Raw genomic sequence first — 19,063 nt, forward strand, 5'->3', positions numbered from 1 at the left:
TTCAGAAGGAACAGAAAAGATATCGGACATGCACAAAGACCAGTGACACACATAAACCCTGATTCACAAAGTCAGTAAGTTCAGAATCAGTTAGCGGGAACACCAAATACCGCTTGTAGAACGGGAACATGGCAAACAGATATACAATACATTCCACTTTATTTATCTCTGAGAAATGATGGGGACTCTTGGTGCAGGACACCGAGCCACAATGGACCCTGTGAGCTGTAATATTCAGAGAAAGACTTATTAATACAGGAGCGAAGCTTCCAATGGGAGCATTAGGCTGCATTGTCCCTGAGATTTGTGAGAGTCAGTGGGACAGTGAGACAACTCACTTCACTATGTCCTTACTGAGTAACATCTTTAAACAGACCTGGCAGAGTTTTAAAACCAATAGTAGAAATATTGGAGTTTGATGCCGATCACATTTGTTCAAAAAGCAACCTGGAACTTTTAGTAGCAGCGGGTGTTGGGAACTCATTCCACTGAATGTGAGATTTCAGTTTCCCAGCTGAAGGGGAGAATTTGATTCCTTGTAATGTAGGAGTTAAAATACACCGGTTTCATACCCAGGGCTCAGTCACACTAAACTACGAATCTGAGCTAGAGGAATGTAACACAGACACAGATTACAGGGCGATATGATCAAACTGTTTAAAATGTTGCAAGGATGGGAGAAGGTAGATAGAAGCAGATTGATTCCAGCAAATGATGGGGTCAAGAACGAGGTGTCATAGATACAAGATTGAACAGAAGACATTCGGAACATTGGAAAAGGGAGTGGGAGAAACATCTTTACAAAGAGAGTTGGGAGGCGGTGGAGTTCAGTTCCAGGGTTAGTGGTTGAGGCAGAAGCTATGCTCAGTTTCAGGGTAGAGTGGATAGGTGGATGGAGGAAGAGGAGATGAAGGGATATCGGGACAGGCTGGTTAACTGTCTTTACAAATATCTTCTAACTGTAAGGATCAGAAGGGAACTAAATATAACTTGGTAGCGAGCAGCGGTTGGACCGGGCGGACAGGCTGGCTGAGAGTTCAGCCGGTGTTATATCAACATGCAAGTGTATGATCTGAACAATAAAAGTGTCCGCTTTGTATAAAGGGAGCAGAACCCGGCTTCTGATCGGTGCTCTGGGTAAAATGCGGGTGATGGAAGCTGAAACGGATTTTTCAAATGGGGACAAACCCAGGACAGTTTCACAGAGCGCCGCTGCTTTGTTTCAATCGCACTCTCAGTGCATTGGATTCCCGGTCTGAGCTGCTGGAAGGGATGTGACAGGAATGAGCTGCCCCCCACCGGCTGAAGGCAGCACAATGCCCGCCTGGTGGGTGAAGAGGAGTCTGAGAACAGGCTGGTGACCGGTCAGGGGAGAAGACCAGGGGGAGAGTCTGTGTCTCTGCATGGAGCACAAACCCAGCCTCGGCATGGATTGTGATCACCAGGAACAATATCCAGCACTTTGCTGGAAACAGACCGAGAAGAGCGGGGAGATTCTGATTAATGAGACTGAACAAATCCCAGTCCTGACTGTCCGGATTCCCAGGTATATATCCAGGAGCGGCCGTCAGTGGATCAGTCCCCAGTGGGAGTCAGAGGGGGAGAAACTGGAGCATTTTACAACACAGTGAATGTTCAGTCAGATATTGTCCTTCTCAGATATTAACGAATGTAGCCGGAAAAAGTGGAGGAGACAAAATCTGGCCGGGCATGGAATCAATGGAATTAAAATATTCCATGGAATCACACATTGCACGAGGTCTCAATTAAAACGGAATCATTGGAAAGACATTAAATGCAGAAAATAATCTGCAGTTTTTATGGGGTTTAAAGAAACTTAAAATTGCAAAAAATTATCAGTCAATGAACGAGGAACAGCGGGAAATACAGTCACTGAATTTCTGCCTTTGAATTGACTTGTGAAAAACAGTGAGAAAAGGACACTTACCGAGATAGGAGCAGAAACAGAGTTAACCTCAATCTCTCCTCATAGGACAATCCCCCCATCCCAGGAATCAGTCTGGTGAACCTTTGTTGCACTCCCTCTAAGGCAAGTATATCCTTCCTTAGGTAAGGAGACCAAAACTGTACACAGTACTCCAGGTGTGGTCTCACCAAGGCCCTATGTAATTGCGGTAAGACTTCTTCACTCTTAGTCTTTATTACAAGAGGATTGAAGTATAACGTACCATTTGTTTTCCTAATTGCTTGCTGCACCTGCGTGTTAAGATGAGAAATGACAAAGGCAAGAAGTCACTTGTGGGAGTGGTGTACAGGCCCCCTGACAGTAACCACACGGTAGGATGGAGTATAAAGGAAGAAATAATGGGAGCTTGTCAGAAAGGTATGGCTATAATCATTGGGGATTTTAATCTACATATAGACTGGAAAAATCAGATGGGCAAAGGTAGCCTAGATGAGGAGTTCATAGAATGTTTCGGGATAGTTTCTTTGAAAAGCATGTTCTGGAGCAAACCAGAGAGCAGGCTATACATAGAAACATAGAAGATAGGAGCAGGAGTAGGCCATTCGGCCCCTCGAGCCCGCTCCGCCATTCAATTCGATCATGGCTGATCATCCAAATTCAGTACCCGATCCCTGCTTTCTCCCCATACCCCTTGATCCCTTTAGCCTTAAGAAATATATCCAACTCCTTCTTGAATATATTTAATGAACTGGCCTCCACTGCCTTGTGTGGTAGAGAGTTCCACAGGTTCACCACTCGCTGGGTGAAGAAATTCCTCCTCATTTCTGTCCTAAATGGCTTACCCCTTATCCTTAGACTGTGACCCCTGGTTCTGGACTCCCCGATCATCGGGAACATCCTTCCTGCATCTAGTCTGTCCAGTCCTGTCAAAATTTTATAAGTTTCAATGAGATCACCTCTCATTTTTTTAAACTCCAGCGAGTACAAGCCCAATCGACCCAATCTCTCCTCATACGTCATTCCTGCCATCCCAGGTATCAGCCTGGTGAATCTTCGCCGCACTCCCTCCATGGCATGAACATCCTTCCTCAGATAAGGCGACCAAAACTGCACACAATACTCCAGATGTGGTCTCACCAAGGCCCTGTACAACTGCAGCAAGACATCCTTGTTCCTGTACTCCTCTCGCTACGAAGGCCAACACACCATTTGCCTTCTTAACCGCCTGCTGCACCTGCATGCTTACCTTCAGCGACTGGTGCATAAGGACACGCAAGTCTCATTGCACTTCCCCTTCTCCCAATCTATTGCCATTTAGATAATAATCTGCCTTCCTGTTTTTGCCACCAAAGTGGACAACCTCACAGTTATCCACGTTATATTGCATCTGCCATGTTTCTGCCCAATTACCCAACATGTCCAAATCATCCTGGAGTTTCTCGACATCCTCCTCACAGCACACACGCCCACCCAGCTTTGTGTCATCTGCAAATTTGGAGATATTACATCTAGTTCCCTTCTCTAGATCATTAATAAATATTGTGAATAGCTGGGGTCCAAGGACCGATCCCTGCGGTACCCCACTAGTCACTGCCTGCCACTCGGAAAAAGAGCCGTTTATTCCAACTCTTTGCTTTCTGTCTGCCAACCAGTTCTCTATCCAAGTCAATACCTTGCCCCCAATCCCATGTGCCTTAACTTTACATGCTAATCTCTTATGCGGGACCTTATCGAAGGCCTTCTGAAAGTCCAGATACACCACATCCACTGGTTCTCCCTTATCTATTTTACCGGTTACATCCTCAAAAAATTCCAGTAGATTAGTCAAGCACGATTTACCTTTTGTAAATCCATGTTGACTTTGTCCGATCCTGTCACTGTTTTCCAAGTGCTCTGCTATTACATCTTTTATAATGGACTCTAGCATATTCCCCACTACCGATGTCAGGCTTACCGGTCTGTAATTCGCCGTTTTCTCTCTACCACCTTTTTTGAATAGTGGGGTAACATTAGCTACCGTCCAATCCCTGGGAACTGTTCCAGAGTCTATCGAATTTTGGAAGGTGATCAGCAATGCATCTACTATTTCTAGGGCCACTTCCTTAAGTACCCTAGTGTGGTAAACCACTGTTATTGTTGTACACCGTTGTTGTTGCACACTGTTGTACCTATGCATGCCTCAGCTGGCTCCGCCCCTGGCTCCACCCACATGCCCAGGTATAAAGGTGGCTGCTCTGCAGCCCCCTGCTTTCTTGGAAACCAGTCAACCACGAGAGGCATGCTCTGTTCTTTGTTAATAAAAGCCTTTTAGTTACTCTCCTAACTCTCCGCCTTTTATGAGTAATTGATAGCGCATCACCTAGGATGTAGATTATCAGGCCCTGGGGATTTATCGGCCTTCAATCCCATCAATTTCCCTAACACCATTTCCCTACAAATACTGATTTCTTTCAGTTCCTCCCTCTCATTAGACCCTATGATCCCTGACATCTTTGGGAGGTTATTTGTGTCCTCCTTTGTGAAGACAGAACCAAAGTATGTATTTAAGACCAGGACCAGTGCAAGATAGATTAAGGCGATACTTAGTACAACTAAATCAGGAGGTACAAGCACTAAATAAAGAAGTAAGGAACCAACAACAGATTAAAGATCTAGAAAGGCAGAATGCTGGACTTAAACCAGACGAGATGCCCAGAATAGGTCAACAAGTAATGACGCAAGTTATTGGAAGAAAGGGAATGGGGCCCGTTGGATGGGGCCATGTAATGTATTAATGACAAGTGATACGTGTGTTTGTCTACAGGAACCGATGGGTATGCGATGGAAGCAATGGACCCAGGTGAAACCATTTAACACTAAAGACCCCCATTCTACCCTCTCCTCTAGGGGAAAGAGCTCGGAACACGACCAGACCTCTGTTTAAATTACAGATAAACATGGATCCAGTCGACCCTTTATATCAGAGGGTCCATCTCGGGGAGAAGAAGCTCTCCCGGTTTACCCTTACACCTGAGAACTCATTTTTAATGTGGAAGCAAGTCATCCTCGGTTCCGAGGGACTGCCTAAGAAGAAGATATAATTGGAGTAAGACTTCTTCACTCCTGTACTCAAATCCTCTTGTAATGAAGGCCAGCATTCCATTTGCCTTCTTAACTGCCTTTCACGACCACCGGACGTCCCAAAGTGCTTTACAGCCAATTAAGTATTTTGAAGTGTAGTCACTGTTGTAATGTGGGAAACGCGGCAGCCAATTTGCACACAGCAAGCTCCCACAAACAGCAATGTGATAATGACCAGATAATGTTTTATCGTCATGTTGATTGAGGGATAAATATTGGGCTCAAAACACCGGGGATAACTTCTTCGAAATAGCACCACGGGATCTTTTACCTCCACCTGAGGGGGCAGACGGGGGCCTCGGTTTAACGTCTCATCAGTAAGACCGCACCTCCGACACTGCAGCGCTCCTTCATTACTGCCCCGCCGACCGTGCGGCGCTCCCTCAGTACTGCCCCTCCGACAGTGCGGCGCTCCCTCAGTACTGCCCCTCCGACAGTGCAGCGCTCCCTCAGTACTGCCCCTCCGACAGTGCAGCGCTCCCTCAGTACTGACCCTCCGACAGTGCGGCACTCCCTCAGTACTGCCCCTCCGACAGTGCGGTGCTCCCTCAGCACTGCCCCTCCGACAGTGCGGCACTCCCTCAGTACTGCCCCTCCGACAGTGCGGCGCTCCCTCAGTACTGACCCTCCGACGGTGCGGCGCTCCCTCAGCACTGCCCCTCCGACAGTGCGGCACTCCCTCAGCACCGCACTAGTGTGTCAGCCTCGCTTTATATGCTCAAGTCCCTGGAGCGGGATTTGAACCCACAACCTTCTGACTCTGCTATCCACTGAGCCACAGCTGACTCCAGTCTTTTACACAGTTTCATCATAACTTCCTTGCTTTTGCACTCTACGCCTCTCCTAAAGCAGGGGAGTTATGATGAATTGTTAAACAGTTTTTTTTGCAGAGTGACCCAGGCTGTCTGTAGGAAACAATTTTGCATTTGAAAGAAGCTTGTATTGTGAAGCTTGTGCCCCTTTGCCAGGCCCGCTGCCTGCGGCCCCTCTCCCAGATTCCAGCCCCAGCTCTGTGCTGCCTGCGGCCCCTCTCCCAGATTCCAGCCCCAGCTCTGTGCTGCCTGCGGCCCCTCTCCCAGATTCCAGCCCCAGCTCTGTGCTGCCTGCGGCCCCTCTCCCAGATTCCAGCCCCAGCTCTGTGCTGCCTGCGGCCCCTCTCCCAGATTCCAGCCCCAGCTCTGTGCTGCCTGCGGCCCCGCTCCCAGATTCCAGCCCCAGCTCTGTGCTGACTGAGCTGCTCTCACCTGGGGACAGCGCGTCACAATCGGCCCCAGCGCACCTGAGCTGGAGAGGAGGCTCCGCCCCCTTGCCACGACGCCATTGGTTGGAGGACCAGGCCGCCCAGTTCAGTCCTCCCACCTCAGCCCTCATCCTATTGGTCAGAGCTCCCGTCAGTCACAGGCCGGGTCAGCCTCCATCCCTGAATGGCCTCTTCTTGTGATGACGTCACAATCGGGCCCCAGCCTCAGCGTCAGGGAGGAAGGTCCCGCCCCCTAGCCGCGCCGCCACTGGTTGGAGGACCAGGCCGCTCAGTTCAGTCCTCCCAGCTCAACGCTCTTCCTATTGGTCAGCGCTCCAGTCAGTCAGGATCACATTGCTCCGGCTCACTCCGCCCCCTGCGCGGCTCAATCCGCTCCGTTCGGCATCCGCGGAGATCCCGCCCGACTCAGGTTTGGCTTTTCTCTTATTTTACTTTATAATCTCGCTCTCCGCTCTCCGCTCCCCCCACCCCCCCTCACCTCGATTTAAATCGATTCCCCGAACGCTTTACTTTACCCCGGCCGCTGATTCCGCCTCTTCCCCGGGCCCGGCCTTCCGTCTGCTCCCCGGAGGCCCCGCACAGGCGCTCTGGTAGCCTCGTGTTGTGGTGAGGGGGCCGAATGAACATGCGTGGCCCCGCCTCTCCACATTTAAATGGACACCCACCCCCTCCACATTTAAAGGGACACCCAACCCCTCCACATTTAAAGGGACACCCACCCTCGCCACATTTAAAGGGACACCCACCCCCTCCACATTTAAAGGGACACCCACCCCCTCCACATTTAAAGGGACACCCACCCCCTCCACATTTAAAGGGACACCCACCCTCGCCACATTTAAAGGGACACCCACCTCCTCCACATTTAAAGGGACTCCCTCCCCCCCTCTCATGCGTTCTTCAGATTAAACAAAGAAGAAACATAGAAGATAGGAACAGGAGTCGGCCATTCGGCCCCTCGAGCCTGCTCCGCCATTCAATGAGATCATGGCTGATCATCCAAATTCAGTACCCTGTCCCTGCTTTCTCCCCATATCCCTTGATCCCTTTAGCCTTAAGAAATATATCTAACTCCTTCTTGAATATATTTAATGAATTGGCCTCAACTGCCTTCTATGGTAGAGAATTCCACAGGTTCACCACTCTCTGGGTGAAGTAATTCCTCCTCATCTTTAAGTCTAAGGATAAGGGGTAAGCCATTCAGGAGAGAGATGAGTGCGGCAGCGGCGGGAACTCGAGCGGCAGCGACCTATAAAAGGTAAGCCCGAGTGTGGGTAGGCCTCAGAGCGGCGGGAACTCGAGCGGCAGTGACCTATAAAAGGTAAGCCCGAGTGTGGGTAGGCCTCAGAGCGGCAGCGGAGGGAACTCGAGCGGCAGTGACCTATAAAAGGTAAGCCCGAGGCGCGGGTAGGCCTCAGAGCGGCGGCGGGAACTCGAGCGGCAGCGACCTATAAAAGGTAAGCCCGAGGCGCGGGTAGGCCTCAGAGCGGCGGCGGGAACTCGAGCGGCAGCGACCTATAAAAGGTGAGCCCGAGGCGTGGGTAGGCCTCAGAGCAGCGGCGGGAGCAGTCCGAGCGACAGCGACCTATAAAAGGTAAGCCCGAGGCGTGGGTAGGCCTCAGAGCGGCGGCGGGAACTCGAGCGACAGTGACCTATAAAAGGTAAGCCTGAACGTGGGTAGGCCTCAGAGCGGCGGGAGCAGTTCGAGCGACAGTGACCTATAAAAGGTAAGCCTGAGTGTGGGTAGGCCTCAGAGCGGCGGCGGGAACTCGAGCGGCAGCGACCTATAAAAGGTGAGCCCGAGCGTGGGTAGGCCTCAGAGCGGCGGCGGGAGCAGCTCGAGCGGCAGCGACCTATAAAAGGTGAGCCCGAGCGTGGGTAGGCCTCAGAGCGGCGGCGGGAACTCGAGCGGCAGCGACCTATAAAAGGTGAGCCCGAGCGTGGGTAGGCCTCAGAGCGGCGGCGGGAGCAGCTCGAGCGGCAGCGACCTATAAAAGGTGAGCCCGAGCGTGGGTAGGCCTCAGAGCGGCGGCGGGAGCAGTCCGAGCGACAGTGACCTATAAAAGGTAAGCCCGAGCGTGGGTAGGCCTCAGAGCGGCGGCGGGAGCAGTTCGAGCGACAGCGACCTATAAAAGGTGAGCCCGAGGCGTGGGTAGGTCTCAGAGCGGCGGCAGGAGCAGTTCGAGCGACAGCGACCTATAAAAGGTGAGCCCGAGCGTGGGTAGGCCTCAGAGCGGCGGCGGGAGCAGTTCGAGCGACAGCGACCTATAAAAGGTGAGCCCGAGGCGTGGGTAGGTCTCAGAGCGGCGGCGGGAGCAGTTCGAGCGACAGCGACCTATAAAAGGTGAGCCCGAGCGCGGGTAGGCCTCAGAGCGGCGGGAGCAGTCCGAGCGACAGCGACCTATAAAAGGTGAGCCCGAGGGAGAGAAGTAAAAAGTAATAGAGGTGTGACGTCACCACAAAGCAGGTAAGTGATTGGTTGGGAGTTTTTCTCTCTTTTTTAAAACTTTAACTCTGTGGTTTATAATTTTTAAGGTCTCTGTGGTGTAGTGGGACAGTTTGTAAACCAGGGCCCTTAAATATATCATTTAAAAATAATAATAATAAATTTAATTAATTACATAGAATGACAGAGCAGGTGATGTGTTACTGCTGCAATATGTGGGAGCTGGTGGACACCATTGATGTTCACAGTGATCACATTTGCAGTAAGTGTTGGCTGCTCGAGGAACTCCGGCTCCGTGTTGATGAGCTGGAGTCCGAGCTTCAAACACTGCGACACATCAGGGAGGGGGAGAGTTACCTGGACTCTGTGTTCCAGGAAGTAGTCACACCAATTAGATTGACTAATTCAGAAGTAGTCCGTGGTCAGGGACAGGGAGGTGTGACTATGAGTGAGGCAGGTACGGGGATCCAGGAGGTAGTGTTGGAGGAGCCGCAGCCCTTGCTCTTGTCCAACAGGTTCGAGGCTCTTACTCCCTGTGGGGACGGGAGCGGGGACTGCAGGGAGGATGAGCAACCTGGCCACAGCACCGTGGAATGGGGGGCCATTCAAGTGGGGGGAGTTAAAAGAAATGCTGTAGTGGTAGGGGGATAGATAGGGTTCTTTGCAGCCGAGAGCGAGAGTCCCGAAGGCTGTGTTGCCTGCCCGGTGCCAGGGTTAAGGACATCTCCTCTGGGCTGGGAGTGGGAGGGGGAGGGGGAGGATCCAGTTGCCGTGGTCCATGTTGGTACCAACGACATAGCTAGGGCAAGGAAAGAGGTTCTGCTGAGGGGGTATGAGCAGCTAGGGGTCAAATTAAAAAACAGAACCACTAGGATAATAATCTCTGGATTACTACCTGAGCTACGAGCAAATTTGGCTAGGGTAAATAAAATCAGAGAGTTAAATGCGTGGCTCAAAGACTGGTGTGGGAGAAATGGGTTTTGCTTCTTGGGACACTGGCACCAGTACTGGGACAGGAGAGAGCTGTTCCGTTGGGACGGACTTCACTTGGCCAGTGCTGGGACTAGAATCCTGGCGAATCGAATAACTAGGGCTGTAGAGAGGGCTTTAAACTAATTAGTGGGGGGGAGGTTTCAAGAGAGCAAAAAATAAAAATGTCAGCGGAGAAGGCAATAGAGCAAAGTAGCAGTGGGGGAATTAAAAACCAGAGCGTGTCAGGAAGGGACAGAATGCATAAAGATAAAGGTAAAGTAGTAAAGGGGTAAAAGCAGGAATAAATTGTCACAAAACATATTTAAAACTTCTTTATCTGAATGCACGCAGCATTCGTAACAAAATAGACGAGTTGACGGTACAAATAATTACACATGGGTATGATCTGGTGGCCATTACAAAAACATGGCTGCAAGGTGACCATGACTGGGAACTAAACATCCAGGGGTATTTGACAATTAGGAAGGACAGACAGGAAGGAAAGGGAGGTGGGGTGGCTATGTTAATAAAGGATGGAATCACTGCAATAGTGAGAAATGATATTGGGTCAAAGGATCAGGATAGTGAAACAGTTTGGGTAGAGATAAGGAATAATAAGGGGAAAAAGTCACTAGTGGGCGTAGTCTATAGGCCTCCTAACAGTTGCAACTCTGTTGGTTGGAGTATAAATCAGGAAATAGTTGGGGCTTGTAATAAGGGAACAGCTACAATCATGGGGGATTTTAACTTTCATATTGACTGGACAAATCAAATTGGGCAGGGCAGCCTTGAGGAAGAGTTCATAGAGTGCATTAGGGATGGGTTCCTTGAGCAGTATAGAAACATAGAAGATCGGAGCAGGAGTAGGCCATTCGGCCCTTCGAGCCTGCTCCGCCATTCAATGATATCATGGCTGATCATCCAAATTCAGTACCCTGTCCCTGCCTTCTCCCCAGATCCCTTGATCCCTTTAGCCTCAAGAAATATATCCAACTCTTTCTTGAATATATTTAATGAACTGGCCTCCACCGCCTTCTGTGGCAGAGAATTCCACAGGTTCACCACTCTCTGGGTGAAGAAATTCCTCCTCATTTCAGTCCTAAATGGCTTACCCCTTATCCTTAGACTATGACCCCTGGTTCTGGACTCCCCGGCCATCAGAAACATCCTTCCTGCATCTAGTCTGTCCAGGCCTGACAGAATTTTATAGGTTTCGATGAGATCCCCTCTCAATCTTCTAAACTCCAGTGAGTATAAGCCCAATCGACCCAATCTCTCCTCATACTTCATTCCTGCCATCCCAGGTATCAGCCTGGTAAATCTTCGCTGCACTCCTTCCATGGCAAGAATGTCCTTCCTCAGGTAAGGCGACCAAAACTGCACACAATACTCAAGGTGCGGTCTCACCAAGGCCCTGTACAACTGTAGCAAGACATCCTTGTTCCTGTACTCGAACCCTCTTGCTACGAAGGCCAACATACCATTTGCCTTCTTAACCGCCTGCTGCACCTGCATGCTTACCTTCAGCGACTGGTGCACAAGAACACCCAGGTCTCTTTGCACCTCCCCTTCTCCCAATCTATTGCCATTCAAATAATAATCTGCCTTCCTGTTTTTGCCACCAAAGTGGATAACCTCACATTTATCCACATTATACTGCATTTGCCATGTTTCTGCCCAATCACCCAACCTGTCCAAATCGTAGTGGAGTTTCACGACATCCTCCTCACAGCATACCCTCCCACCCAGCTTTGTGTCATCTGCAAATTTGGAGATATTACATCCAATTCCCTATGTTACTGAACCAACCAGGGGGCAGGCAATCTTAGATCTGGTCCTGTGTAATGAGACAGGATTAATAAAAAATGTCCTAATAAAGGATCCCCTTCGAATGAGTGACTATAAGATGGTTGAATTCCAAATTCAGTTGGTGGGTGAGAGAGTTGGATCTCAAACCAGCATACTAAGCTTAAATAAAGGAGACTATGAAGGTATGAGAGCAGAGTTGACTAAAGTGGACTGGGAAAATAGATTAAAGTGTAAGACGGTACATGAGCAGTGGTGTACATTCAAGGAGATATTTCACAACTTCCAAGAAAAATAAATTCCACTGAGGAAAAAGGGGCGTAAAAGAAGACAGCCATCCATGGCTAAGTAAAGTAATAAAGGATAGTATCCGACTGAAAACAAGGGCATATAAAGTAGCCAAATCTAGTGGCAGGATAGAAGATTGGGAAGCATTTAAAAGCCAGCAAAGAATAACTAAAAGATTAATTAAGAAAGGGAAGATAGATTATGAAAGTAAACTAGCAAAAAATATAAAAACAGATAGCAAGAGTTTCTACAGTTATATCAAAAGAAAAAGGGTGGCTAAAGTGAATGTTGGTCCCTTAGAGGATGAGACCGGGAAATTAGTGGTGGGGAACATGGAGATGGCAGAAACGCTGAACAAATATTTTGTATCGATAGCAAAATAGCAAAATTCTGCAGATGTTGGAAATCTGAAATAACAACAGAAAATGCTGGAAAAACTCAGCAGGTCAGGCAACATCCGTGGAGAGAAATTTGAGTTGATGTTTCGGGTCGAACCCTTCTTCAGAACTGGAAAGAAAAGAAATTAGATCGAAGGCTGGGCTGTGATCAGACAAAAGAAGTAAAAGAAACAAAAGAGCTAGACGAGATGGTAATAGGCTGAGATTAGGTGTGAAGTGTACTGGCAGGGCAAGAGATAGCTGCCAGGTGTGAGAGAGAAACAAAAGGAAAGTGGGGGGGGGGGGAAAGGAGTGGAAAAATTACAAGAAAAAATGTGTAATAGGGGCCGAGGTTATGATCTGAAATTGTTGAACTCGATATTGAGTCCGGAAGGCTGCAGAGTGCCTTACAGTCTTTACAGTAGAGGACACTAAAAATATCCCAACACTGGACAAACGGGGCTATGGGGGGGGAGGGGCTAAACACGATTAAAATCACTAAGGAAATGGTACTCGGTAAGATAATGAGACTTAAGGCGGACAAATCCCCATGACCTGATGGCTTACATTCTCGGGTCTTGAGAGAAGCAGCGGTAGGGATTGCGGATGCATTGGTGGTAATTTTCCAAAACTCCCTGGATTCAGGAAAGGTCCCAGCAGATTGGAAAACTGCTAATGTAATGCCGTTACTTAAAAAGGGAGGTAGACAAAAGGCTGGAAACTATAGACCAGTTAGCCTAACATCTGTGGTTGGTAAAATGTTGGAGTCCATTATTAAGGAAGCAGTAACAGGACATTTGGATAAACATAATTTAATCGGACAGAGTCAGCATGGTTTGATAAAGGGGAAGTCATGTTTGATAAATTTGCTCGAATTCTTTGAGGATGTAACAAACAGGGTGGATAAAGGGGAACCAGTGGATGTGGTGTATTTGGACTTCCAAAAGGCATTTGACAAGGCGCCACACAAAAGATTACTGCACAAGATAAAAAATCACGGGATTGGGGGTAATTCACTGGCATGGGTGGAAGATTGGCTATCTAACAGAAAACAGAGAGTTGGGATAAATGGTTCATTTTCGGGTTGGCAATCAGTAACTAGTGGTGTTCCGCAGGGGTCAGTGCTGGGACCCCAACTCTTTACAATCTATATTAACGATTTGGAGGAGGGGACCAAGTGCAACATATCCAAGTTTGCCGACGATACAAAGATGGGAGGGAAAGCAGTGAGTGAGGAGGACATAAAAAACCTGCAAAAGGACATAGACAGGCTAAGTGAGTGGGCAGAAATTTGGCAGATGCAATATAATGTTGGAAAGTGTGAGGTTATGCACTTTGGCAGAAAAAATCAAAGAGCAAGTTATTATCTAAATGGAGAGAAACTGCAAAGTGCTACAGTACAAAGGGATCTGGGGGTCCTGGTGCATGAAACACAGAAGGTTAGTATGCAGGTACAGCTGGTGATCAGGAAGGCCAATGGAATCTTGGCTTTTATTGCAAGGGGGATGGAGTATAAAAACAGGGAAGTCTTACTTCAGTTATATAGGGTACTGGTGAGGCCACACCTGGAATACTGCGTACAGTTTTGGTTTCCATATTTAAGAAAAGATATACTTGCTCTCGAGGCAGTTCAGAGAAGGTTCACTCGGTTGATTCCGGAGATGAGGGGGTTGACATAGGAGGAAAAATTGAGTAGGTTGGAATTGGAATTCAGAAGAATGAGAGGCGATCTTATCGAAACATATAAGATTGTGAGGGGGCTTGATCGGGTGGATGATCGGGTGGATGCGGGGAGGATGTTTCCACTGATGGGTGAGACTAGAACTAGGGGACATAATCTTAGAATAAGGGGCTGCCCTTTCAAAACTGAGATGAGGAGAAACTTCTTCACTCAGAGGATAGTAAATCTATGGAATTTGCTACCTCAGAGAGCTGTGGAAGCTGCGACATTAAATACATTTAAAACAGAGATAGACAGTTTCCTAGCTGATAAGGGAATTAGGGGTTACGGGGAGCGGGCAGGGAAGTGGACGTGAGTCTCGGTTCGGATCAGCCATGATCCTATTGAATGGCGGAGCAGGCCCGAGGGGCCGTATGACCTACTCCTGCTCCTACTTCTTATGTTCCTCACCCTCATTAGGCCCTTGGATCCCCACCATTTTTGGTACGTTTGTGTGTCTTCTACTGTGAAGACAGATACAAAACCCAGCAACTACAGGCCAGTCAGTTTAACCTCGGTAGTGGGGAAACTTTTAGAAACATCACTCGGACAAGTGTGGATTAATTAAGGAAAGCCAGCACAGATTTGTTAAATGTAAATAGTGTTTAACCAACTTGATGGAGTTTTTTGATGAGGTAACAGAGAGGGTTGATGAGGGCAATGCGGTTGACGTGGTGTGCATGGATTTCCAAAAGGCGTTGGACAAAGTGCCACATAATAGGCTTACCAGCAAAGTTGAAGCCCATGGAATAAAAGGGACAGTGGCTGCATGGATAAGGAATTGGCTAAGTGACAGGAAACAGAGAGTAGTGGTGAACGGTTGTTTTTCGGACTGGAGGAAGGTACACTGGTGATTCCCAGGGGTCGGTACTAGGGCCACTGCTTTTCTTGATATATATTAATGACTTGGATGTGGGTGTACAAGGCACAATTTCAAAATTTGCAGATGACACAAAACTTGGAAGTATAGTGAACAGTGAGGAAGATAGTGATAGACTTCAAGAGGACATAGACAGGCTGGTGGAATGGACGGACACGTGGCAGATGAAATTTAATGCAGAAAAATGTGAAGTGATACATTTTGGTAGAAAGAATGAGGAGAGGAAATCTAAACTAAAGGGTACAATCCTAAAGTGGGTGCACGAACAGAGAGACCTGGGGGTATATGTGCACAAATCATTGAAGGTGGCAGGGCAGGTTGAGAAAGCAGTTAAAAAAGCTGATGGAAACCTGGGCTTCATGAATAGAGGCATAGAGTACAAAAGTGTGGAAATTATGAAGAAACTGTATAAAACACTGCTTTAGCCTCAACTGGAGTATTGTGTCCAATTCTGGGCACCGCACTTTAGGAAGGACGTGAAGGCCTTAGAGAGGGTGCAGAAAAGATTTACGGGAATGATTCCAGGGATGAGGGGCTTCAGTTACATTGATAGACTGGAGAAGCTGGGGTTGTTCTCCTTAGAGCAGAGAAGATTGAGAGGAGATTTGATAGAGGTGTTCAAAATCAAGAGGGGTCTGGACAGAGTAGATAGAGAGAAACTCTTCCAATTGGCAGAGGGGTCGAGAACCAGAGGACACAGATTTAAGGTGATTGGCAGAAGATCCAAAGGCGATATGAGGAAAAACTTTTTTACGCAGCGAGTGGTTAGGATCTGGAATGCACTGCCTGAAAGGGTGGTGGAGGCAGATTCAATCACCGCTTTCAAAAGGGAATTGGATAAGTACCTGAAAGAGAAATATTGCAGGACTTCAGATTCCTGGGGCAGGAGGGACCAGTTCTGGGGCAGGAGGGACCTGTCCAAGGTGGACAGGTTGCACCTCAACAGAGCTGGGACCAATGTCCTCATGGGACGGTTAACTAGTGCTGTGGGGGAGTGTTTAAATTAATTTGACAGGGGGATGGGCACCAGGATGAAACATTAGAGAGGAGAAACAAGGTGCAGAGAGGACTGGGAGAGACAAGTAGCACTAGAGGGACAGAATTGCTGGTCATCTTCCAAAATTCGATAGACTCTGGAACAGTTCCCATGGATTGGAGGGTAGCTAATGTTACCCCACTATTCAAAAAAGGTGGTAGAGAGAAAACGGGCAATTAGAGACCGGTAAGCCTGACATCGGTAGTGGGGAAAATGCTAGAGTCCATTATAAAAGATGTAATAGCAGAGCACTTGGAAAACAGTGACAGGATCGGACAAAGTCAACATGAATTTACAAAAGGTAAATCGTGCTTGACTAATCTACTGGAATTTTTGAGGATGTAACTGGTAGAATAGATAAGGGAGAACCAGTGGATGTGGTGTATTTGGACTTTCAGAAGGCTTTCGATAAGGTCCCGCATAAGAGATTAGCATGTAAAGTTAAGGCACATGGGACTGGGGGCAATGTACTGACTTGGATAAAGAACTGATTGGCAGACAAGAAGCAAAGAGTTGGAATAAATGGGTCTTTTTCCGAGCGGCAGGCAGTGACTAGTGGGATACCTCAGGGATCGGTCCTTGGACCCCAGCTATTCACAATATATATTAACGATCTAGACGAGGGAACTAGATGTAATATCTCCAAGTTTGCAGACAACACAAAGCTGGGTGGGCGTGTGTGCTGTGAGGAGGATGCCGAGAAACTCCAGGATGATTTGGACAGATTGGGTGATTGGGCAGAAGCATGGCAGATGCAGTATAATGTGGGTAAATGCGAGGTTATCCACTTTGGTGGCGAAAACAGGAAGGCAGATTATTATCTGAATGGCAATACAGGAAACTTTGTGCTATCCGGCACCGACAGGACCAAGCAGCTGCCGTTCCCTCAAAACATCCGGATAGACCAGCGTTAATGTTATCAGATACGGAGGTTTCATCTCCGTATCTGACAACAAAGACTGTTGCTTAGCAACAGCTTGTCAACACTTGGCCCGTGCCTTGGAAGCCTCTCTGAAGCTGTTGCTAAGCTACAGAGACGCTTTCCAGAGCCTGGCTGTTAAAAAAGATGTTAGGGGAAGAAAAAAAACCTAACAGAAATGGCTGCTGATTTCTGCCGTTAGCTCGAAGTTTCCGGACATACAACCTCCGAATAGCACAAAGTTTCCTGTAGATTGGGAGAAGGGGAAGTGCAATGAGACCTGGGTGTCCTTGTGCACCAGTCGCTGAAGGTAAGCATGCAGGTGCAGCAGGCGGTTAAGAAGGTAAATGGTATGTTGGCCTTCGTAGCGAGAGGGTTTGAGTAGAGGAACAAGGATGTCTTGCTGCAGTTGTACAGGGCCTTGGTGAGACCACACCTTGAGTATTGTGTGCAGTTTTGGTCGTCTTATCAGAGGAAGGATGTTCTTGCCATGGAGGGAGTGCAGCGAATATTCACCAGGATATACCTGGGATGGCAGGAATGACGTATGAGGAGAGATTGGGTCGATTGGGCTTGTACTCGCTGGAGTTTAGAAGAATGAGAGGGGATCTCATTGAAACTTATAAATTTCTAACAGGACTAGACAGACTAGATGCAGGAAGGATGTTCCCGATGGCCGGGGAGTCCAGAACCAGGGGTCACAGTCTAAGGATAAGGGGTAAGCCATTTAGGACAGAGATGAGGAGGAATTTCTTCACCCAGAGAGTGATGAACCTGTGGAATTCTCTACCACAGAAGGCAGTGGAGGCCAGTTCATTAAATATATTCAAGAAGGAGTTAGATATATTTCTTAAGGCTAAAGGGATCAAGGGATCTGGGGAGAAGGCAGGGACAGGGTACTGAGTTTGGATGATCAGCCATGATCTCATTGAATGGCGGAGCAGGCTCGAGGGGCCGAATGGCCGACTCCTGCTCCTATCTTCTATGTTTAATGGAATGGGCGGACACGTGACAGATGAAATTTAACGCAGAAAAGTGCAAAGTGATACATTTTGGTGGGAAGAACAAGGAGAGGCAATATAAACTAAATGGTACAATTCTAAAGTGGGTGCATGAACAGAGAGACCTGGGGGTATGTGTGCACAAATCGGTGAAGGTGGCAGGGCAGGTTGAGAAAGCGGTTAAAAAAGCATACGGGATCCTGGGCTTCATGAATAGAGGCAGAGAGTCCAAAAGCAAGGAGGTTATGATGAACGTTTATGAAACACTGGTTCGGCTTCAACTGCAGTATTGTGTCCAATTCTGGGCACCGCACTTCAGGAAGGATGTGACGGCTTTAGAGAGGGTGCAGAAAAGATTGACCAGAATGGTTCCAGGGATGAGGGACTTCAGTTACGTGGAGAGACTGGAGAAGCTGGATTTGTTCTCCTTAGAACAGAAAAGGTTAAGGGGAGAATGACCAGAATGGTACCAGGGATGAGGGACTTCAGTGATGTGGAGAGACTGGAGAAGCTGGGGTTGTTCTCCTTAGAACAGAGAAGGTTGAGAGGAGATTTGATTGAGGTGTTCAAAATCATGAGGGGTCTGGACAGAGTAGATAGAGAGAAACTGATCCCATTGACAGAGGGGTCGAGAACCAGAGGACACAGATTTAAGGTGATTGGCAGAAGAACCAAAGACGACATGAGGAAAAACTTTTTTACGCAGCGAGTGGTTAGGATCTGGAATGCACTGCCTGAAAGGGTGGTGGAGGCAGATTCAATCACCGCTTTCAAAAGGGAATTGGATAAGTGCCTGAAGTAAAAAAATGTGCAGGGCTACAGGGAAAGGGCGGGGGAGTGGGACTAGCTGAGAGTCAGCACGGGCTCGACAGGCTGAATGGCCTCCTTCTGTGCTGTAACCATTCTGATTCTATAGGAGCAGGAGTGGGCCATTCGGCCCCTCGAGCCTGCTCCACCATTGAATAAGATCATCGACCCCAACTCCACTTTCCCGCCCGATCCCCATATCCCTCGATTCCCCGAGAGCCCAAACACCTTTCGATCTCCGCCTTGATTATACTCATCGACTGAGCCTCCACAGCCCTCGGGCAGAGAATTCCAAAGATTCACCGCCCTCTGAGTGAAGAAACTCCTCCTCACCTCAGTCTTAAATGGCCCACCCCTTATTCTGAGACTGTGACCCCTGGTTCTGGACTCTCCCGAACTTCAGCCAGGCAAAGCCGCCATCAGTCACTGCAAGAACGGTTAAATGTTTAAAAATGAAACAACAACAACAACTTGTATTTATATAGCGCCTTTAATGTAGTAAA

Source organism: Somniosus microcephalus, unplaced genomic scaffold (assembly GCF_052327205.1).
Source record: "Somniosus microcephalus isolate GS21.2 unplaced genomic scaffold, FLI_Smic_1.0 unresolved_chr1, whole genome shotgun sequence".
NCBI classification, from domain to species: Eukaryota; Metazoa; Chordata; class Chondrichthyes; order Squaliformes; family Somniosidae; genus Somniosus; species Somniosus microcephalus.